Here is a 23837-nt window from a genome sequence, read left to right as displayed (position 1 = left end):
ATGGGTGAAATTTGGCAGCCATCTTGTACATAGCCTTTTCCTACAGGCACCTCGGCATTTCCAGCTAAGCTCCCTCTGTTCCTTGTAATGTCTTCTCCAATACTTTACCCATGCAAGCTTCAATGGCCCCTCCCACCCCAAACCCACTTCCTAGTTTCTCCAGCAATGACCTACAACCTCATCAAATCTACGTTAATACAAATAAAAGCAAGCCCAAGATCAAAGGGAATCAAGAGGATGCTTAAGGGGTAACCTTCTTTTGTCCTGTGTCTAGCAGTGTCATGGCTAACCTAAGTTGTAAGCTCCCTTAGGGGAGACCTGATTCTGTGCTCTCACCAGGGGAGAATTTGAGTAACTCCATTAAGGGCAATGGGAACTGCATATTTCTGAAATACTAGCCTCTTACATAGACTGGGGCGGGGGGGGGGGGGGCTGTCATGTGCAGTGCCTGTGCTAGAGGAATCCTTCCCCAGCTTGAACCAGAGCTTTTGTGGCCCCTTTATGCAGCTCTGGCCCTCTTCTCCAGCATAAAAAGGCCAGACCAGGGGTGATAATCTTACCTATGTGTGGAGAACAAGAGAGCTGTGGAGTATTTTTTTTTTTTTAAATAAATAGCATATGCCCCTCAGGTTACCTGTGCGATATTTTCTGCTGGCTGAATAGCTAGAGTTAAATCAAAGGTTTCAGAGTAGCAGCTATGTTAGTCTGTATTCGCAAAAAGAATAGGAGTACTTGTGGCATCTTAGAGACAAATAAATTTATTAGCGCATAAGCTTTCGTGAGCTACAGCTCACTTCATCGATGAAGCGAGCTATAGCTCACGAAAGCTTATGCTCTAATAAATTTGTTAGTTTCTAAGATGTCACAAGTACTCCTTTTCTTTTTAGTTAAATCAAAGGGGCTGTTAAAGGAACCAAGCAGGAAAGGCAAAACAATGATGCAGATAAGAGTCCTTAAGGAAACAATAGGGAAGCGGTTTATTGGGGAATACCCCCTACCTGACTCTATCCAGGTTGAGAACAGTTTACTCTTCCCAAGGCTAACCCTAATGCCAAAGGGAATCTGAAACCGTGGAGATACTGGCCCCAGGAATGAGCAGGGACAGCCTGGGAGTGTCCGTTTCAGGCAGTGCAAGGTGACACAGAGACAGAGGTATGCTGAGAGCATGCTAGCCTGCAAGAGATGAAATGTACCAAAGCGTGACTAAGTAGAAAAATATGTATATAGATTGCTCTTGTTTTTACCCTTGGTTGGCTATGCTATGTACCTGGGGGTGAAAGAACGTTTGTTTTTAAGACACTTTGTTTTGTTGCAAACTTATGGTCACAGGCTCCTGAAGGGAACCCCTTAGGGTTGCCAAACCCAGTTGGGCCTCTCAGGTTGCCACAATTTTTTTTAAAGGGGGGCCTATGGGCCAGAGATTGAGACTTAGAGTTTCTGAACCTTGTAGCCCCACCCAGAGTAAGGTGCTAGCAGCCAGGCCTGTAACCTGAGGGATGCACTCAAGAGGGACAAACGGGGGCTTGGGGGGTTGTCTAGGGCGCAGCTTGTGTGGTAACCATGGCACAATGGATTTCCAGTCCTAACTTTAGGCTCCTACTTAGTAAACTCCTGGTCTCTGTTAAGCACATAGACACCCACTACATTATTTATGCTGCTGCTAATAAAAGGGTACTAAAACTTTAAAGCCAGCTCTGTCACATTCTGGAAGCAGAAGTACTGTAATATGGTACAGTCTCAGACACTGATAAAGACTAGGGCTGATTCTGAGTTCAGCTGTGCAGCTTGTCTCCAGTCCACCTGATTAGATCCTTGGCAACACACACAGGTGGGACTAAGATCAGAATCTAGCCAAAAGTCTGAGGAACCACAACAGGAATTTTCAGAGGGGCCTTAGATAGTTAGATGCCTAATTCCCTTGGGCTACCTTGAAAATCCCAGCCCCCCAACATAATTAATAAATAAAAATCAGAGAGGAAAAGAGTATGTTATATCAAGTCAACAATCAATAATAAAACCCAGGTTATTGTTCTGTGTGGAAAAAAAAAGGACGGGAATTAGTTCTGGCAAACTGTACCTCTTTTACAATAGCAAAACTTACATACTACAATCATGCTGAATGAATCACAGCTATCTGGAGATTGTGTATTGTTCAGGACATTTTCCTCCTATTATTAGTCATCTCTCAAAAAGAAATTGTTCTCAGCTCACTGGGAGTTAACGTGACAGTATTACACGCAGCATAACCACACAATCCGTAGGAGGATTAGACTGTGAACAAATAAAATACCTCACGCATTGGAAATGTCGGGGTGGGGGCACTGCTTTTGTAACAAGGTTCCCTGCAGAGTTGCACAATGAAATGTAAGTGGAGTTAATAGCATTAGAGAGAGGCTGACTCCCTATTTATTCCATTCAGATCTGTGCTGGAACATCAGCTGAGATCCTTTTTCGTTTCCCAGGGTGCAGCTCACAGCATTAACAAAGGTGTATTTCAAACTAGAAGCTCACTGAGGCTGGGATAGTCTGGTGCTTTAGTCAAACACAAGTTACTGGGATCAATACAGGGGTGACTGGATGAAATTCTATGGCTTGGGTTAGGCAGGAGGTCTGACAAGATGACCATAAAATAGGAAATCCATCCCCAATTCAGTTCCAGCCCATAGTTCAGAGTGACTGGAAGCAGTAACCATCTCTATTGGCTATTCAGTATCCTAAGTGAAGGGAGCTAGTTGCCTCAGCAAATCTCATTATGACTATCACTAACTAGCACTTTGGCTAGCATCTGCACAGAGAAACCAAGGATTAAGTAGAGCTGGAGAATGAACTCTTCTCTCATCCTGCCAGAAGATCCTTTCAGCTCAGGGGGAGAGAGGCATGCTGGCAGGAGAGAGTAGGGAAGCTTGCGTGGATACTGCACACACAATAATTATTCTGCAAATAAACAGCATCTTTCACTATGGAAAAGTGGAAGGGAATGAGCATGTCATTTCATGGTAGTGATTAATTGTTTCTTCCCCATGCTGAGACCCTGTGTTAACTCACATTAAGCAGCAGCAATTTTCCCTTCTAGTTAAGAGAAAACAAATTGCCAGCCTGACCTTGTTCACATACAAAAGATGAGTCTGTATGGAGTAGACTGCATGTCAACTTGTACATCATGCTTGGGGCTCTGTGGGAGGTTCAGCAGGCACATTTGCATCCAACCACGGAAAAGAGCACTTTGTTCTCTCATAGGAGCTATGCATTCACATACATCCGACGAAGTGGGTTTTAGCCCACAAAAGCTTATGCCCAAATAAATGTGTTAGTCTCTAAGGTTCCACAAGGACTCCTAGTTTTTTATACATTCACCTGACATTCATTCCGTGGGAGTAGACATTACCTCTCATTCCAGGAAGCTTAGAAACCAAACCACCAAATAGCTAGTAGTGTGTGATCTTAGAGCCTGAAGAGGAGGGGAAATCTGGCTAGAGTGCCCAAGTTCAGACTGGTTTCAGAGTAGCAGCCGTGTTATAAAATTTGTTAGTCTCTAAGGTGCCACAAATACTCCTTTACTTTTTGCAAGTTCAGAAATAAGGCACAATTTTATTTATTTATTTTTAAAACAGTGATAGTAATTAACCACTGAAACAACTTACCAAGAGTCCAGTGGATTCTCCTTCCCTAGCGATTTTTAAATAAAGAAAGATTGGATTTTTTAAAAAAAATGCACGGTCTAATTCAAACAGGAATTCAGGGAAGTCTTATGACCTGCATTATACAAAGAGAGGAGACTAGATGATCACAGTAGTCCCTTTTTAGCCTTATAATCTATACTCCACAAGGCCTACTGGCCATATTGACATCATGAGGAACAGGCAGGGAAAGGCCCTAGCTCTATTCTTGATCTGAACACTAAAAGGGAAGAGACGCGCTCTCTCTCTCACACACACACAGTTACAAAATAAACTGATCTGCACATGGATCTCCAGACATTTGTAAATTATAGAGGTAAACAAAGATTTATGGGAGAAACTTACCTCCATATTCCAGCAGATGGCAGCAAATAACTGCCACAAATTGGTGAATCACTCAAACTACAGTTGGGAGGGTGGGCAGGGGGGAGAGGGAGGGAGAGAGATGTGTGCAACTAGCTCCAGGCTGTGAATTTTAAGAACCCAATGTTTTTGAAGTATAAACACCCCTGGAAGCTCGGCTTTAGGGAACACAGTCCATGTTAAAGGGGACTCAAATCAAGTTGGAAGCTAACAAACCCAATCCTACAAACACTTTCACATGCACAGAGGCCTACAGACGTCAATGGAGCTACTCACATACCTAAAGTTAAGCAGGTGCATAAGTGTTTGCAAGATCAAGGCAGACAATACAAATTACCAAAGGCATGATGGTCCCTTTGGTTCCCTGTCTAGCCTACTGTAGCCCGGCAGTGTATCTCTGAGGCAGACTCACACAGGCACAGTGTCCTGGACACTTTACTGACATAAGCAAGTCTTATTTTTTCTAGGTGGATTATAGTATGAATATATTCTAAACAAAAAAGGATAAAAACTTTCACAACACCCAAAAGACTATTGTTGATTCTGTAATTCTTACTTAGTTTGACACAAAAGTTATGCTTTAAAATGGCAATATGTAATAAAGGTGTAGATTATTTTTTTAAAAAATCAGAGAAGCATTTATATTCTGACGTACCTAAATATAGAATAAGCTATTTGTAATGTAAACGAAAAAACAGAAATGGTCCTGAACTAGGCATTAGGACTAAGGAATCAATCTGAATTTTGGATTTAATGCCAAGAACACCTACAGCAGAGGAAAAAGAGTTCTAGGCTCACAGTTCATTTAATAAGATTTTCATATGGTTAAGATATTTGCGAATCTATAGATTCCTAAACATGTGGGGTTCACTAGCTGAGCAAATTCCTGACAGTCATAATGAGATTTGCTGAGGCAACTAGCTCCCTTCACTTAGGATACTGAATAGCAAATAGAGATTATATTATAGAATATTCAACACCTATCCCAGAAAATAAGTAGTAAAAAAGGATCCACGTACCTAACACTCCTGCTCTGCCCACCCACAAAAAAATAAAGCTACCACATTAAAGAAAGTTAACAAATGTTAGCCAACTTGTCTTCTCCTGCAATAAAACCAGCAGGAAGAGGCTTTGGGCTGGAAATCTCTGCAGAAGTCCCCTCAAAGATCCTTCCATGGTTAGGGGTTTGTCCACCATCATGGAAAAATCTGCAGGGCCCCCACCCCGAAAGCTGGCTGTTTCCACCCAGTATCTCGAGGCACCAACAGCTGATGTCCAAATCCCTGAGTATGTGGGGGGACCCTAAGATGTAGTATCTTTGGCAGGTGTTTCTATGGGCCGAGGGGTGGAATAATGGACAAGGGACTATCCAATGCCCCTGCTCAGAGAAGACCAATTATAAACACTGATCATTTATAAAGTGAGCTGTTTAAGATGTAGCTCCTCATGGAAATTGTTGAGGAGCCCTGTATCTTGTATTTCAGTTCAGGTTTGTCTTAAAGATGATGGCATAGCAGTTACTCCTAGGCCTCCTTGCGAGCAGGTTACAAACTTCTGTTGGCCGGCCAGCCTAGTGGTTTGAGCTGAACTGAAGTTTCTCCCCACTTCTCATCCTAAATCACGCGCACACACACAAAAAAAAGTTTGGAGACTTTTACTTTGATTTAGAAAGGAAAGAGGAAGACTTGGTGATTGATGAGACACTACCAGGTCAAATTTGGCTCAAAATTTTAAAAGTGGTGTAAAGATCTTTTTTCAAACCCCAAAACCAATCTGAAGGTCACATTTTCTTTACAATGGATGCTTTAAAAAAATAATAATAATCATAATTCCCCATTAATGTTGTAAACCTGAGCACTGTTACGCTAGTGTGGAAGAGACATGGGTCTAGTGCAGTAGTTTTCAACCTGTGGTCCGCTGACCCCTGGGGATCCGCAGACTGTGTCTAAGATCTCCAATGGGGTCCACACTTCCATTAGGAATTTTTTAGAGGTCTGCAAATGAACAAAAGGTCGAAAACCATTGGTCTAGTGCATGAAAAACAAAGTGAAACTGACTACATAAAAAAACGGGTAATAAAACTTTGCCATCCCATAGTTGTTGTTTTTCTGCTGACCATTTCAAAGCAATCCACAAAGCTGGGTAAATTTACTTCCCTGTGCCTCAATTTCTAACCCAATAAAACAGAGCTAAGTGACATGCCCAGGGTCACAGAACAAGTCAGTAGTACAGTCAGGAAAAAAAACCCAGGCTTCTTAGTTGTTCTGTCCATTAGAGACCTTGCTTTCCCAGTTAATGAATCCAACTAGTTTATTTTCATTGTCCATGCTGGGAGAAATGCAGAAACTAAACAAACAGAATTAGATTTTTAAAGGCCTTCCCATTTTAATAATCCAAAGTGTTATTTGTAATGTAGGTTGGGACATTTACTTTAAAAAAAAAATAAAAAGAGTAACTTTACAGTGTTCCTTTAAAAGAAAAATATCTTTATATAGAATCAGAGAAGTTAGAGAAGTAAAATACCTATTGGATGATCCAGTCAGTCATTCCCTAAAGCATATTTTTAGTGGTTTATTACCCGTGTCTAAAAATGTCAGTAGCACCTAAATCCCATTGAAAGCCAAGGGGCATTTGCAATTTTTACTTTTCAGATCTGTTTTTTCATTTGCTGCTGTGTGCTGAGAGCTCTAAATCCAGCCAATAGCAATATGAATTTCCCTTGGAGAAACAGATGGTTGCTAGACATTTCACCAGCTCTAGGATTCTCTCAAAGGGCCCGCTACTGGTACAGTTCTGCTGGATATGCAAAAGGCAGTAACCACCACTTTACTTCAATATGCAACAGATTAAGAACAGCTCCACAGCCCAGTTTACTGTTAGTTGCTGATCTTTGCCAAATTTCTCATGTGAAGGCGTATACAGGAACAGAAGAGCGAAGACGTAAAGGTTCCACATCCCATAGATGCCTGTGAAGAAGGCACCATTCATGTACCCTGTGAAGTCCCCCCATTTCCAGTGCCCTTCAGCCACCTGTCAGTGAGAAAGCAGAGATTCAATAGGCCAGGAAGGTAAGGAAGAGTCTCAAATATGTTGAATGAGCACCTAGATATAATCAAAGTATCTCAATGGGAGTGTGTGCGCGTGCATGCGTCTGTCTGTCTGAAATGAAAAGCCCACAAGTTGCTCTGTGGATGGATAATGGACCGAATGTTTGGCTTACCAGCCAGAACCGAACACACACACACACACACACACACACACAGAATGAGATGGTAATAAAATACAGGACAATGGACAGAGCAGGTGGCGGAATTGCTCAAGTAAATTCCTGTAAAATCTATTAGGTAAACAGAAACCCACTGTCACATTTTTAGAATTAAAATATAACCAGGCAGCTCACACTGGTGCATTGTTTTCTTTAAACATTTCAAAGGGCTCTATATTAAGACATCACATATCTCTACATCAACACTGCAGCCCATGAGAAGGCACTTCTACACACAAAACCAGAACATAGGGCTTATAGTTAACCAAGAATCATAACCATTTCTTCCTGAAGGTGTGTCCCCTTTTCTACTCACTGACCCAATGTGCTGCCTTATAATTTCTAGAGCAGAAATCCCTCCAACACTGGAAGATTTAGTTTTTCAAGGGCATTGTTCAGCAGAGAAAAGGGGATTAGTCCCAGAGGAAGAATCTGGGATAAGCCTCAAGAGGCTGTGTAGTGTTTGAGACACTGATGAAAATCCATGGCACTGAATGGCCTTTCTGACTATGGCCCTTCTCACTCCAGACTGAGCTTAGATGAACCTGAGATGTCACAACACAACGCAGGAATGCTTTCATGCAAGATTACCTTTCAGCACACTCACCTGCCGGACAATGAAGAAGATGATAGTCATGGCAGCACAGATCAAGGTGATGACCATCAAGTACTTGAACCTGATATTCAACTCCTGGGTACACAGGCAGCATTAACACACACACACACACAAATAAGACTTGTACACATCCTCCAGGAGTGACAGCCAATGTTCTTCATTCCCTTACACATCTGAATTCCGCCCAGATGCATGGAGAAGGGGTTTCAGTGTTTGTGATTGTCACTGCTTTCCATTACATTCCTTTTGTGAAATGGTACGGGATAGAGTGAGGCTGATTTACTAAGTGAACGTGCGGGAGGCAGCACTTCAACTTAAATCAAAAGGTTTCGTTAAAACGGCAGCAAATTTGACAGCCCCAAGCTTCCATGCTCAGCTGGTTACACTCTCACCATGCTTACAGTGTGAGACTGGACAGAATTTTGACTTACATAGTCAGGGACAAACGAGGCACTTTAGGAATAAGAGTGAAATTTTCAAGTGTGCCTAAGTGACTTAGGAACCAGACTTAAGACACCTAAATCACTGAGTTGCTTTTGAAAATTGTAGCTCAAATTATGATGTATTTCTAAATGGGGAATTAGACTTACCCAACATTTGCCCCCTTTTTTAATAAAGACTTTCCACCATATCTTCCTATAACCAAAGAATGGCAAGATGCAGAATCCTCTATGACATCCACTATGGACCTTGCTATAGTCATTGACTTTCCCTGCACAGCACTGAGATACCCCAGAGAGGGGCAACAGAGAAAACCTAGCACTAGATTACAATTGGACAGAAGGTAGTATTTGGCTCGTTGTCCATACACTGTACCCTGGCTCCGTTAATTCTTCCTCTTTAGTTAACAAAGAGCTTGGTCAGACCTTCTGTACCTGTGCTAGGCGTGCTCTTAACACAATCTTTCAGTTAAATCAGTAGGCCTTTTCGTTTGGACTAATTCAGATTTTTTGGCTCACTTTTGCATCAACATTTGTTGTTATAGGTTATTGTGACATTTTATAAACTTTCATTCAGTTGAGCTCCCAATCCGGGTAAATTTGGAGCCCAATTACCACATGTGCTGCATATGATTTTTATTGACGTAAATATTCCAGGTGAGAGAATCACCTAAGATCAAGATTCCACCTGTGATAATATCTACTAGGAAATGTTCAATAAGGGCTTAAATATTTTTGGAAAATAATCCATCATTAATAATACCACAATGGACATTTTGAGCATGTTCAGAAATCTAGAGGGGAGATTCCTTTTCCCCCCTGCAGCAGGAACCAATTGGGAGCAGACCTGCAATCAAGTCAGTGGAGCTATATTGATGTATACCAGCTTAGGATCTGGTCCAGACTTCAGTCTCCCTAGTAAAAGTTATTATCAGAACCGAACCCAACCACGCACCCACCCACCATCTACAGGTAGTTGACAGTATCGATTTGACAAGGGTTTTCCAACCTGATACTGAATCCTGCAAGTCATCTTCATGGGTGGGAGACTTAATTGCTTTCCATGGAAGTTCTGAAACACTTTAAACACCAGGAAGCACAGAAACAAGAAGTAGAGGCAGAGACAGATGCCTGCTACTGCAATGAATGCCATTAGCTGAGCATACCAGGTAAAGGAAATGACTACTTGACAGAGTGGTATTTACAGAAACAATCATCCAGGTAATTAGTCTGCTTTCAGCTATCCTAATTCAGGCTTCTAGTGTGTATTCAATGGAAGCTTCACACTGCAGCTTCCGTCTGAGTGAGGGTGTACGCTTCACGGTTCCTTCCCCAGATCAGTCCCAGAGCTGATGCTTTGTTGTTCCCCCTAAGCACTTGACATGGTGTTAACGAGGGATAAAATATTAAAACTTCTGCAGGCTAAAAAGGCTAAGCTGGAATTGTCACTTCTGCTTCACTGGCATGAAAAGACAGGGCTTAGCTGAGAAGTAATCACCAACCAATCTTAGGCGACTCGTGCAAGAGGACTGGGATGCTGGAGAAGTGGAACTAATCATGTTACCTTATCTCAGACTGGAATAAAAATTAAGGCAGCTGAAAGAACTTCCAGCATGACCAGGCAACTTTAAACAGAAAAATCATATAAATGCTGTAGGATCATGCTCCGGATCAGCAATGAAATGAACTGCCCTGGAGGAAAAAACAAAACAAACAAACAAAAAACCTTACAGTCAGATCAGGAGAGGGAACAGCATAACCGGTGCAATTTAGACAGGATTTGCTCTAGAATCACTGTAATACCCAAACCCTAATTCCAGATGTGCCATTTTTCAGACTTCCTACAGCTTGAAGCAGGTGCTAATTTTTCTAGTTACTTCCCTTATATTACATCAGTCTCAGAATTCATCCTTACAGCAAAATCTACATGCTGCACTAATATTTGACAGAGTGTCACCCTACAGAACCATAACACTGTTCACTCAGGAGGACACTCTAGGTCATCCACAATATTAAAATAATTAGAAACCAACTATCAGTCCCATTTTATCCAAGATAGGATGCTTTTCACCAGTTAAATAAGAACTTGGAGAAAAATAAATTGTTACTTAAATATTTCTAGTTTCTGCCACAAGAAACACTTGGTACTAATAGATGGAAGGATACAGCCAGCTTCATGCCAACATCTGTAGTCCAGATACCATAGAATGGATTTTTCAGTTGTACCCCTCTGAAAACAGGAGAGAATCCACGATAGTCATAGATCACATCAGTATAAAGTTGAAAATAGAGCAAGATGCAAGTTCTTAAGCATTATTCTTTGCAGCGTGGAAAAACCTGAGTAATGTTATTTTCAACTAAGTGGGGAGAGAGATAGAAAGTGGGAAGGAGGGACATACTTGTCCATGTTTCCAAATATTATCCATTTTCGGAACAGCAGAGTATTTTAAATCAGAGCATGATCACGTTAGCACTACAGAGGCCAGTTGGAAGATAGTGTCTCATTTACCTCTTATAAATGACAAAGATGAAGAGGCAGAAGGAGCCAACAGCTATTGGTCCAACCCACTTCCAGTACCCAGAGAGCCACGTTTGGTCATTTTGATCCTAAGCAAACAAGGATGGGGAAAAAATAATCAAAGTTATTTAAAAGTTATCAAAGTTATCAAAGTCCATGCCAGGTAGAGCCAAGAAGCAAAGTTAGAGGCATAAACTTCATTACAAAAACATGGAGAAATTGCACAGGGCAGACTATTCTGTGGGTTTTTTTTATTATTATTATTTGAAACAAACAGAATAATGACTCTGAAATGACATGTAGCACAATGGCAGGTTCTAGGATACTGCACAACACGCAGGAACAGGCCTGGTTAAACTCACCCTGCTGTGCGTTGCTGTGTTTGGATCCAAGTGCTGGATCCGATCCCACATGCTTCTAAACCCATTGAGACTGAGCAGTGACCACATGCTGTCTCTAACCTCTCAGGTCAATCAAATCAGAAGATTCGGATTCCCTGACAGGTGCCCCTTCTTGGAAGCGGGACCCTCAGTCCAGCTGCCATAGGCCCCAGAGGTCCACCCTCATGGGTACTCTGATTTAGTTTAACCCTTCAGGAAAATGTGAGAGTTACAGCAAGGAACGGAGGCTTTGCACAGTAACTCCTTCACACACGCACACACACTCCTACCTTATTCACAGAGAAAGCATAAGAGATTTACAGATCCATGAAAAAATAATAAGCCTTTGCAAAAATCCCTCTCTTCAGTACCGTCACCAGACAGAGGCCTTTGGGTTTTGGCCAGTCCTTTCTAGGGATCCCTTTTGCTGCTTAGCCTTCAGGTTCTGGTCTCTCCCCTCCATTGAAAATGCCAGTCCAAGAGCCACTCTTTTAGAAGTTGCAGACCCCTTTGTCAGGTGACCACCATCTTTCACTTCAAGTCCTTTGTTTGGTGATCCTTTTCTTGGCTCCTAGCTCTCATGGAAGGATGGGGTTGTCTGGGCAGTACGCAACCCATCATCCAAGGGTGCTTGTGTTCGAGTAGGAGACCCTCCAGGTTAATGACCCTTGGACAATTGGTATTGTTTGCCCTCTGTCAACACCTCTTGGAATGTCAGTCCAAAATGGAGGCAAAAAGACCTCAGGGAAGGCACAGTACAGTCTTACAACCAAAACGGGGCTCCCAAAACAAAATGGAGTTTGTAGTTTGATATAGATACATACAGGCATAAACTGAGTTGTCACATAGGGCTCTTCTGTTGCATTTTCCTTCCATTTCCTCTATTTATTTGTTGTCCCTTTGTAAAATAGTCTCTTACCATGTATTTATAGAGTGCCTAGCACCATGGAGCCACAATCCCAACTGGGGCTCCTGAACACCAGTGTAATATAATAAACAATAATCATCACTCAACATCCAGGTGGTCCTTTATATTGCCAAAAGTGAGCCTTTACCAGGCACCAAATTGCAACTCAATCCAAATGGCTGGGGGGAAAAGACCCAGCACCACTATATTTAAAAAGATACTTTTTTACAAAATGGGAAATAATAAAAAAAGGCAAGCCTTTAGATTTTCCAGATCTGTTATACACATTGGCATCTCCATCTCTTGCTTTATTAACCCTGTCCAAGTATGGCTAGTTACCAGATTGTGCTGGAACCACCTTTATGTACTTCTATATGTGTCAGCTTCAAATCCTGCCCAAATGGAAGGCAAGTTTTGGAATAATTTCACCCTGGATGTTGCAAGAAGCACATGTGCGTGAATTTGACTGACAGCAAAGCTGGTTTTAGTGCAAGTCTTCACAATTTATCTATATAAAAGACTCATTACTCTATAGTCACACCTACCTTCTCACACTCTCCACAAAAGATTATCCAAAATGTCAGAAACATGGCATAGAAGATTCCTTGTCGAATATCTTCAAAGAGCAACATCCAAGTCCAGTCAAATCTAATGGAAAACCACTCTACTGGGATGTTTATGAATGTCATGGAGATTCCAAGAGCAAAGATGACTTTGGAGAAGCAGAAACAGAGTTAACAGAATCCTTTTGGATTTCAAAGAAAAAAATCCCAGCTACGCTTGAGGAGGCAGGTGTGGATATACAGTAGCATGTCTGAGCAGCATCTTCACATTTCTGCACCAGTCACAAACTCCATTGTCACCCAATTCTTAGATTTTTTTGTTAAGAAGTCACTTGTCTCCATAGTTTTTCTATCATAAAACTTTCCAAACCAGGCTTTCCAAATCAAGTCTTAAGCTATTTTTAATATAACCTCATATATGTGTAGATCCTTTTACTAAAGCTCACCGCCAGATCTGTATCAAGTGAGATGAATCAACTGGTTACCAAGAGGCTTGTCAACAAGGCCATTAGTTTAGTGACTATGAAACAGGGCTAGGAGTAAGTTAGGTCTGAAGGCCAACAGAGTTCGAAAGAGTCATGAAAAGGTAGAGTCTGGAATTTTGGGAGAAGGGAAGATATTTGCACTTTGCTGCCAAAGCCTATCCTTGTTAACACTTCCCCCCGCCTTCATGGCGGCACTGGTATCTGTTTTCTTGTCTTCTGACAAATACCACGACTAAAGGCTCACATGGTGACTGGCAAGTAAGGCATCGCTATTAAAAATATCTGTGCCTAGGAGTAAGAGTCTAAACGAAAATAAAATGCTACTTTATGCAGAGGACTGAGAGGTAGTCAAATCCCAATGGGGTAAATCTCGCTTCCCCTCTAGTTATACAGGCTTTGACTGGGGAGCAGTGTTTAGACTGAAGTCCATTGTGTTCATCAGAGAGAATTACTCTGCTACTCACTTTTCAAGCAGGACAGGAGCACGCGTCAGCATTGTGATCCGTCTCCAATACCAAACCGGGATGATGAGTGTGAAGAAGGTTTTCATTGCAAACCACATCTTGGTAAAATATTTATTCTGATGGAAACCCTGAAGGAAGACAAGTTTAAGTGTGGAAACTGTACAATATCTCACACTTTTCCCTACCTGCAGTCTATATAGCAGACTGTCTCTGTGCAGTTTCCTTTGCAGGCCCTGGGAAAGAGCTATTTATATTTATATGTTTTAAAGCAAACAGTGCTTGTAAAATACCCTATTTAATACCCCCAGCTACAAGCCAGGGAGTAGCAGAGCAAACTTCACCACACAGCCCTGGCAGTGAGCCTCAGCTCTAATCTTGAGGAAAGCTTTTAATTCCTGCCCTCTCTATCTTTTTCTTTTGTATGGCTTGGCTAGGTAGCATCAACTACAAATTTATATCTAAGTTTGATAGCCAGAACATTGCCACAGCAGTGAGCTGGTGAATGTCCGTCAGGCCCCTGGCAAAAGAACGAAGGCGACACTCACATGTGATGTGCTCCATCGTTTGTGCCTGGTGACCACAGACACATACAGGTGTTTGCCTCATTTTTCATTTAAAGAGGGTTTGTCCACATCTCCCAGGAGATGTCCTCATGTAATTCAATCTGCACCAGTCTTTCCGACAAATCAAAACCTGATAGTTTCTCAGCAGGGTCAGTGATGAGCGGTTTGTTTTGAGCGGTCAAAATGCTCCATGTTATTCTCCATTGAGCCTCAGCATCGAAGTTTGGCTGTAAGGGTCTTGATACTGTTCCATAGAGGGTTGCAGGATTTTAATCTCATCTTTGGGAGTTCTGCAGGTCATCATGTAGCAGGATCCCCGCAGTTGCATTGACATGGTTAAAAAAGCGAGATGTCTGAGTAGCTCTTCTAATCTGTGAAGGCTGGATTTGTGATAGGGCTGGGAGCCAGTCAACTGGAGTCATTTGAGCATCCATGACACTATGCGTATAGCATTATTAAGTTGAGCGTCAAGGAGTTTAGTGTGACTGCTAGGGGACCACACTGGCACACAATGTTCAGCTGCAGAATATACCAAGGCAATTGTTGCAGTTTGTAAGCTCTGACTGGAGCCCTGTGATGTTCCAGCCAGTTTTCTGAGACGCGCGACATGAGACCTGACCTTATTCGAGGTGTTGCTGAAAGGTCAAAACTCCAGTCCAGTGTAATGCCAAGACACTTTGGATTAGCCTCATGGCTGACGCTCTCACCTCAGAATGGCACAACAAGTTGGTATTTGTCATTTCATTGTTCAGACGAAAAGCAGTCACTGGGGGGCGGGGGTGGAGGGGTTAGGCCTAAGTTTCCAGCATTGGAAATAACCAGCCATTGATCTCAGGTTAGGGTGCAGCTGATGGTATGGAGGCTTGTATGCTGAACAGCTAGGGCAATATCATCTACATGAACTTCCTTGACTCCGTCGCTGGTATATCTGCGGCGTATAGATTAAACAGTATCCAGGTCAGAACAGTTAACAGTTCTTGGTCTACAGATCTAGCCATTAAGGTGTACCTTAAAGTGGTTGTCCCCCGTCATTGCTGCCAAGAGGTGGATCATTTGCCGGCAGTTGAATGACGTGAGAGATCTTGAGGAGGAGGCCCTGTCTCCAGACAGTGTCATATGCCAAGGATAGATCAACAAGGGCGATCCCTATCTTCAACTTAAATTGGAATACTTCCTCAACGTGGCCAGTAAGCGAAGCTATGTGGTCACAGCAGTTCCTCTTCAGGCAAAATCTTGCCTGCTCCGCTGGGAGGATGTCTTTGATAATGTCAGACAGATGGTGAAGCAGCACCTGTTCCATGAGCTTGCTGACGGCTGAGAAGAGAGAAATGGGGTGGTAGCTGGCTGCCTCCTCTGGGGTTTCCCAGGCTTCAGTAGGGCAGCCACAATTGCCAGCTTGTTGGCTCTTCTCCAGTTCTATATACAGCAGTAAAAAGCACTGCCAGTCATTCCCGTCCCCATCTCCCCAGATTCTTGAGAAACTCTGGAGGAATGCCATCAACCCCTGCAGCTTTCTGGAGTTCAGAGTGAACTCTAACATGTTTTAAACAAAAACTCTTCTGGTTCTGTGTGCCACAAAGATGGTGGCTAAACAGCTCAATGAATTAGGAATATGAACTAGGGTATTTTATTTCTATATCATCAATTTCATTTTGTGCAGATTGGCGATGACTAGAAGTTGCCCTGAGAGGAACAGATGAAATAAAATGGATTGTTCCAGTCCACTTGTGGTAGCGGTTAAGATATTTGATGTCATTTACTGAAGGCAGGCGATAAAAATATCAACCACATTTACCATCAGGCAAACATCCTTTATTTCTCCAATGCCCACATTAATTCCCTGACTTTCGTTTACAGAGTCGAATGCTGATGAGGTAGAATAAGTGAGCCACAGTTCCAATTTCCATGAAAGACGGCATATCACAGTCAGAGTTGGCCTTCATGTGCTCTAGTCTGGTGGAACGGCATAAAGAGGGAAAATACAAGAGTCAGCATTGTTCACACTTAATTGGACCTTACCATGGTTTCGTTCTGTTCACCAAAACAATCAGTTACTGCTTTAAAACGTGGAGATGCACAGTACAAAGTCCTTATCATATCCTGAGTATTCCTTTTCAGGGAAAGCAGGACTGTGGAATAAAACAGGCAATTACATTACCATATTGCCTTTCACTTGTGAGGTGGGACAGTTGGTTAAGCAGATACCTGTAGCTGAAACATATTATTGAGTTATTTATTTTTAAAAATTACTATAGTAGTTACTGTAAATGGCACTGTTGCAAAAAACAAAACAGGAATAACTAAGACAAATGAACTTTCTTTAGTCTCACCTCGTTTGTGCTCCAATCACATCAGAATATTTTGCATAATGCATAGCCCTTGCACAGCTATAATATCTCCAAAGGATCTCCAAGCATATTACAAACATTAGTGGATTAACTCTCCCAACTCCACAGGGATGACAGGCATTATTTCCTTTTCCCGCCCTGCTCCTTTTAATAAAAACAGGAGAAACTGAGCAACAAGTGGTTTGCCCAAGGTCATGCCGGGAGCATGTTAGAGTGGGGACAGAACCTAGATCTCCTGACTCACTGTCTTACTCACAAGGCAATCTTTCTGCTCCAAAGTTGCACTCACTACTAGGTCTAGTCTGCTTTCCTCTAGTTAATGCTTTGATCACAGGGCAATGTCCAGATAGGGCAATCAAACACTCATTCAGGACACATGGATGCAGCAGCTAAATCCTGTGAAGCATGAGAACACTGAAGTAGTAGTGGGCCCCGACTAAATTTTGTCCCATAACCTACTTATGAAGATACAAAGGAGCATTTTAGCTTTCATGTCTGTACTGCATGTACCATTTCTGTCCATTCAGCGACTATGTCATCATGATAAGCCAATGACACGTCAAATGTAATCTCTGCATTGTCTTCTGCAAGGGTAACCAACCAAAATAATTATAACGCAAACTGTAGGCAATGTTGGTTCAGGGAAGGAGGATAGACAGACATCCTTGAATTCTCTCAGGTGGTGATTTAGGGAGGGATTTTCAAAGGCACTCAGCAGTGGTCTAATTCTGCCCCACTGAAGTCAAGGGGAATAAAGATCGGCCAACACGGATTGCTTTTGAAAATCCACCCTTAGCCCATCCTGGATATTTACGGCCTTACTTGAGAACAGGTCAAAGAGCCCGCTGCTCAATCATTATGGTACCCTTCTCTAGACATAATAGAGCTCACTTGTAGCATTACATCGAATTCTGTTCTCCAAAGCTGAGATTTTTCAAAGGGCCCCTTGTGCAATCCACTTTGAGTTGGTTTATGCCCCTATAATGAAAGGAGGGGTGCTCTGTAACAATTATTGATCTGTTTCCAAAATGTGATTTATGTGCTGTGTGAGTTGAAGAGAAGGCAACAGACAGTTTCTGCACCCTCACCCACAGATAGACACAGTCATGACACCAGCGATTGCAAGCCTCTGGGACTGAATGAGTTTAACTACCCAAACAATGGAGCAGCCATCATGGGGACACTGTGACTGGACCCTAGATGGACTGGCTGGACAACTGGGCAGAAGAAAGACTTAATTATCTTCACCCTATAACGAAGACCTGGTCTTCATGGGGGAAACTGCCTGGCAGACATATAGCAGTATAATTATATCACTATAGCTGTGCCCGTATAGCTTCCAACATGGACACTATTCTAGAATAAAAATAACTTTATTCCAGTGTAATTTCCACACTTACGCAAGTCCAAAGACACCATTTAGCAATATGGTCATTGAGCCGATACACACACAGGGATCGTGGGGGCTTTCAGAAAACCCAGTTTTCCCTGGGACTGATGAGAGAGACTCGGAGAGAATGGGACAAGGCTGTGTCTCAGGAGCTTGTTGGCTTTCTCAGAGCATGTGCGTTGGTTCATGACTTATCCTCAGTGGGTGAGGTTGTGTGTCTCAACCAAGGAGGTCAGACCAGATGGTCATGGTCCCTTGTGGCCTGAAAATCTATGCAAAGCTAGTCCTGTGGGAAATCTGTTGACAGCCCCAAGCTGCACAGAAGAGCTGCAGTGACAGCTTGAAGCTGGTCAGAGAAGTGAGGTGAGTTACCCGTAGTCAAACAGGAGGTCTGTAGCAAAGCCAGGAATTGAACTCGCTCACCCTAAGTCCTAGTGCAGGGCCTTAATCATAAGCCCAACCTTCCTCTATTAATAAAGTCCGTTCACACTAGAATTAGAGTCATTATTTCCATCTCTGCAGAACCAAACTGTACACTACATGCTGCTTGCCTCTGAACAAGAGCGCTTCACGCTCAGAGAGCTCTTCAGATGAAAAGTGCAAGTCATATTAGCAGCACAGATTCATGTTGTCTCAGTCTCCTGGTGAGCTGGATATTACATTCATTTTACCAATGTATCCATTTGTACCCATTTTCACAGATTAGAATAATCGCTTAGACAAGATCATCCCTTTTTGGTCCCTGACATGTAAAATGGAAGAGCAGTAGCTGCCACACGGACTGTGCAATTTTGAGGCTAATTGTCTGGAGCTGCCCCTTGCTAGCATGGCACGATCGAGAAACGAGGGCATGTCAGTGTTACCCTGATCACCCAGCTTTGAACAATCCCACTTTCTGATATACTTGCACTAGAGGCTAAGATATCCATTGTAACATTTTATATGCATACAACACCGTCAGCCTGAAGGAACCCAAAACACGACATAGAGCATCCCTGAACCAATGCTACTGATGGAGGGGAGAGCGTGGGACAGCTGAGCTGACCCACACAACACTACAGAACACAGAGGAGTTTAAACTGTAAACTCCTCAGGGCAGAGACCGTTTCATGCCATATGTTTGTATAGGTACTAGCAAAATGAGGCTTCTAGGTGCTACTGTAATGCAATTAATACTAACCAAGCACATCAAGCAGTAATAGCTCTCCCAGGCTGCCTACTTTTCTCCTCTACAATCATTTCGAAATTCTGAACTGTGCCAGGAGCGCTTCTGTTCAGGACTGTTCAAGCTTTATTGTCACTTGAAGCAGGAAAAAATAATTGCTTAAAATATTTCTAAAATCCATTTAAAAATGCTAAGCCTGCCACAGGTAGATATTTTGATCAAGCAGCATGGGGACAGTTAGTAAATGATTTACTGATGGCATTATCCATCTCGAACATGATGTCCAGCTGCATGGTGACAGTCATGAACTGGAGCCAGGGGTTCATCTCCCTGTTGGGGAGGGGAAAGCGAAAGGCAAACACAATATCACCAATGTCTATTGGTCTGCTCATTTCCTCATCAAGATCTCAGATCTTCTCACTCTGGCTGGGTCCCCAGGGCATTAGCCATTTGGTTTGGTGGTGGGGTTTTTGTACATCTATGCATTTTATTGACACATAAGGCACAAGTGTAGAGGCACTCAGAGCTGAAAATGTAACACAAACCACATTCATCAAATTTGCAAATCCATGGCACAATGACTAACTGCTTTTTGGGCACATATTCACCACCGACCCCTCCTCAGGTGTGCACGTGGGACCAGCTCTGTGCCAGTGAATCTCTTCCAGCAGGTCTTTAAAAAGAGGATGTTCCCTAGTAACCCTTCTGCTTATGCAGGAGCAAGTATAAGTGAAAAGCAACATCTACTTGTGCCAGAGGGACACTCTCTCTAAGCTCCCCTCTGAAGATATTGCTCCAGGCATGAGGTCCTCAGCTGGGATCCTGGCTGCAGTAACCTGTAGAACAAGCCTGTTCACCCTCTGGATGGAGACTCTGATGACTGGAACACATCTGTCCAGTTATCATATAATTACACATACTGGTACTACCAGTGGCACCCAGTTCTACATCCTTCTGTTTCTTGCTCTGGTAACGAGGCCTCGTGTACACTCGAGTTCTTTGCCAAACGTTTCCCACCATTGCTACCACTGGTTCAGCTTTGGCAATGGAAGATAGCAACTATGGGAGCAAAAGTGTAGACAGGACTCTGCGTGGCTACATCTTCCTGTTTGTCTAGAGTTGCTTGGTGCAGGGCTAGACAACTTGGGAGAGCCTGGTCTGCATGAACACTCCCATTCCATCTACCATTCACGTTCACAAGAGCGGAAATTCTTGGCAAAAATTCTAAGATGAAAAAGGCCTTATTGGGCCTGATTTTGACCTCACATTGGTGTAGATCAGGAGCCACTCCCATGAAGTCAAGGAAATTAAAACAGGTATAAACTAGATCAGAATCCGGTCCAGGTACATTTATGATGAGACATCTAGAATATGCATTATTTGTGGCTCCCAGACACCAAGAGCAATAGACAAGGCTCACTCTAGAAGACACGACAGGCAGAGGCAGCACTACGCCTCAGGGGGTCCTTCACAGGAACATCTCCCCCCCCACAATAAACAAACAAAAAGCAAATAGGGGGCCCACTTTGAGCTGCTCAGGGCCCTAAGCAAATTGCTTAGTCTGCTTATGCCTAACGCCAGCTCTGATTACAGGGTCCCCATTCAGCAAGGTAGTTAGGCACATGGGTAATTCCACGGACATTGTGGTATCAGGGCCCAACCCTTCCTTTTCATTAAGGATAATGCAGCAGTAATGAAGCCAGAGTAGAAATGATTTTACACGTCTTGGTTTTACACTTACCACAAGCTGTTTTGACAGGGTTTAGCTGGCTAGTAAGACCTGGCCAAGCTGTGCTAAAACCACCAGTCTAGTTCAGATTGCTGCTTTAATAAATAGGTTTAACACTGAGTCCATCCCCACTAGTAGTTAAACCAGGATGAAAACAGGGTTTAGCTGCTTCAGGCGATATGGTTTTACTAGCTGGAAGGCCATCACCAGGACTCTGCACGAGTAGGAGGGGAAGTGGGGTCACCCTTTGTGATAGCTATGAGCTACTGACAGATTAAAGCCAGAGTAGAAATACTGGCCAGAATAAATGATAAAACTTTAAATCCTGCCTCGTAAAATCAGCAAAGCATGAGCTGGTTTCAAACTTTCTTGCCAGAGGATTGGCAAGGTTCCTCATCAACAGAACCTGCCATTGATCAACTTAGTCCTCCAGTTACCAGTGGAGATCATGGATTTGTTGTTGCTTTGGTCCTCTAAGCATCCACCCATGCAGCGATTCCCCTCCCCCCCCTCCAAAAATACTATATATAAGGGCATCAGCAACCTGCAATTGGCAGGCTAGATAGGAGTGAGGGCTGAATGTATAATGTCCATGTCACTTCAGCTAGATCCTCTCCTTTTATACCATTACCTCTCCTTTCTTAGAGCTAAAAAGGGACTACTGCATTCCTAGCATCATATTGTTCCCAATAAAGGAGGTTGCACAAGCCGCACGTAATGAACATGAAACTAAGGAAGCTCTGAAATCCTGTTGAGCAACATTCTAGTTGCAAAACTTTCCAGTAACTGTTGCAAACCTGGCATGGAGTAAAAAGATTTCACCTCAAATCCATCATCTGTGGAAACCAAACATCACACTGCTATTCTCCGCCTTGCCCCTGGTTCCTTATAAAGGCCTGAGACAGAATATTGGTGTCTGCTGTATTTAATATTAATGGCTACCTCAAGAGGCATTAACTCAATAGTCTGGAAACCTTTATTAGGGCAGAGAGAGGGACAAAGTGTTGTGCAGGAGGTCAGACTAGATGATCATAATGGTCCCTTCTGACCTAAATATCTATGAATCTATGAAAGCCAACAGAATAACTTGCAACATCCAACTGGTCTCCAACATCCAACAGGTCAACAGAATAACTTGCAACATCCAACTGGTCTCCAACATCCAACTGGTCTCGTGCTCATTGCAGTGAGGGAGGGAGGGGAATACCAGCTTGGGGGCTCTTATTAGGAAGGAAGTTATTTTTTTTAAAGGGACATATGCCCTGATTCACCATGGTCTCACCCCAAGCTCTGAGCATGCAAATACTCCATGCCATGAAGCAATGACACGAGCCATAGAGCCCCACAACAGCATTTCCCCCTGCTGCCAGTGAAGCAGCTCAGCTAGGACCAGGCTCTGTGTTTGGCCGCATTCTATCAACTGGCCCAGCATGGAGCTGACACGTTCTGTTTTGTAAACACTCACTGCTCAATAGCTTGTTCGGGTTTTCATCACTCAACAAGCAGTTTATGAATCAAAAATCAAATGTCCCCATTTTTATGATCATCTATGAAGACACAACAAATGGCAGTCATTTAAAGGACTACACAGTAAGTGGACAGTGCCATAAGTAAATGATGTTACCTCCACTCTTTGACAGTACACTGTCAGCTCCTCCAATGCAATTAAAGTCTGCCCAGCTGTCAGTCACTGCCACTCCCTGCAGTAGATATGATGGGGCCAATTTACCAGGTCATTAAAATAATGCAGGGTGACACCACTTACTACATGTGTTCCCCTTCAATGCCAAATAGCACATCTGGCCAGGAAGGATGATCATGTGGTGAAAGAATGGGACTAGGAGAGCCAGGTGCCATTATCTCCTTTGCAACAGAATCCCTGTGTGATCTTGGGCAAGTCAATCAGATTGGTTAAGGAAGCAATTTTTCTCTGCTGCTGTGAGAATCTGCTTAGCAGCTTCCCTGACCTGGGAAAGGAGCTCTTCAAAAAGCCCAGAGGGGAAAAACATAGTCACAAAACACAGAGAACCCCAAGTGTCACTCTACCAAAATGCCTCCTCAGTCTCTTCCGTTCTCCTCCCACACTGTCAAGAGCCCACCTCAGGAAGCAGACTTCCTTTTCTGTAACTTGTACTGAGCTTCCTCTTGGCGGAGTTCCTGAAATGAAATCTGAGAGAGGCTTCAAAGAGAAAAAAACCCACCATCACAGCACAATTACAGATAAAAACAAGATTCTTCTGCTGGAGCAGTTCCCAGAAGTTTTTGTTATTATTATTTGTTTAACTGAAGATTAGGTTACTTCCTGCAACTGCTCAAGATTAGTTAAATATTTTAGTTCCAGAGTTTTTATTCAGTTTTCCCTTCCTCTCCAAGCAGATACTGAAACTAGGCAGTACCATCTTTTTCCCCTCTGACCCTTCTTTCCTGGTAGCCACTAGAATCCACAAAGAGGTCTGGGGAAGATGCATGTTCATGGAAGCAATTCAGCAACACATAACTGAACAGGACAGAGGGAAGGAGAAAGTTTGCACCTTTAACACTTATCCATCAGACCTCCCACTAGAAAAGCGATGACTTGGGAAATCAGAAAGATCTCTCCAACAATGCACAGCTGTGTAGTGTTCATGTTTTCTATAACTGCCCCAGCCATACTTGACCCCCTTTGCCAGCAAAACTGAAGGCTTGAAAAGTGCTGTGGGGATGGGAAGGAGACAGGCTCAGCACTGGCTGCTGAGGCAAAACTGGATCTGCCTCCCCTCTTCTGAGAGCTGTGATTTAGATTGGTGCTTGGCTGCTTTGAAAGGAGCAGGAACGCAAAAGTAAATCACATGACCCTATCTTCCCCCTCCTCGCCTTTCAATTCATGCAGCAGCTATTTATGGCAGTCTCATAGAGCCTCTTCAGCTGTGGGGAGAGCCAGAACTGCCCATTCAGCAGGTGCTTCTTTTAGTTCTTGAGTCCCAG

The 23837-nt window shown here is 43.1% G+C and overlaps 1 pseudogene; it reads right to left on the bottom strand.

Annotated features, from left to right (window-relative positions):
- Positions 1-6820: 6820 nt before the first annotated feature.
- LOC140916582 (protein wntless homolog) lies at positions 6821-23523 on the bottom strand (annotated as a pseudogene).
- Positions 23524-23837: the final 314 nt, after the last annotated feature.

The sequence above is a fragment of the Lepidochelys kempii genome, chromosome 8, assembly GCF_965140285.1.
Source record: "Lepidochelys kempii isolate rLepKem1 chromosome 8, rLepKem1.hap1, whole genome shotgun sequence".
NCBI classification, from domain to species: domain Eukaryota; kingdom Metazoa; phylum Chordata; order Testudines; family Cheloniidae; genus Lepidochelys; species Lepidochelys kempii.
This window is presented reverse-complemented; position numbering and strand designations above follow the sequence as displayed.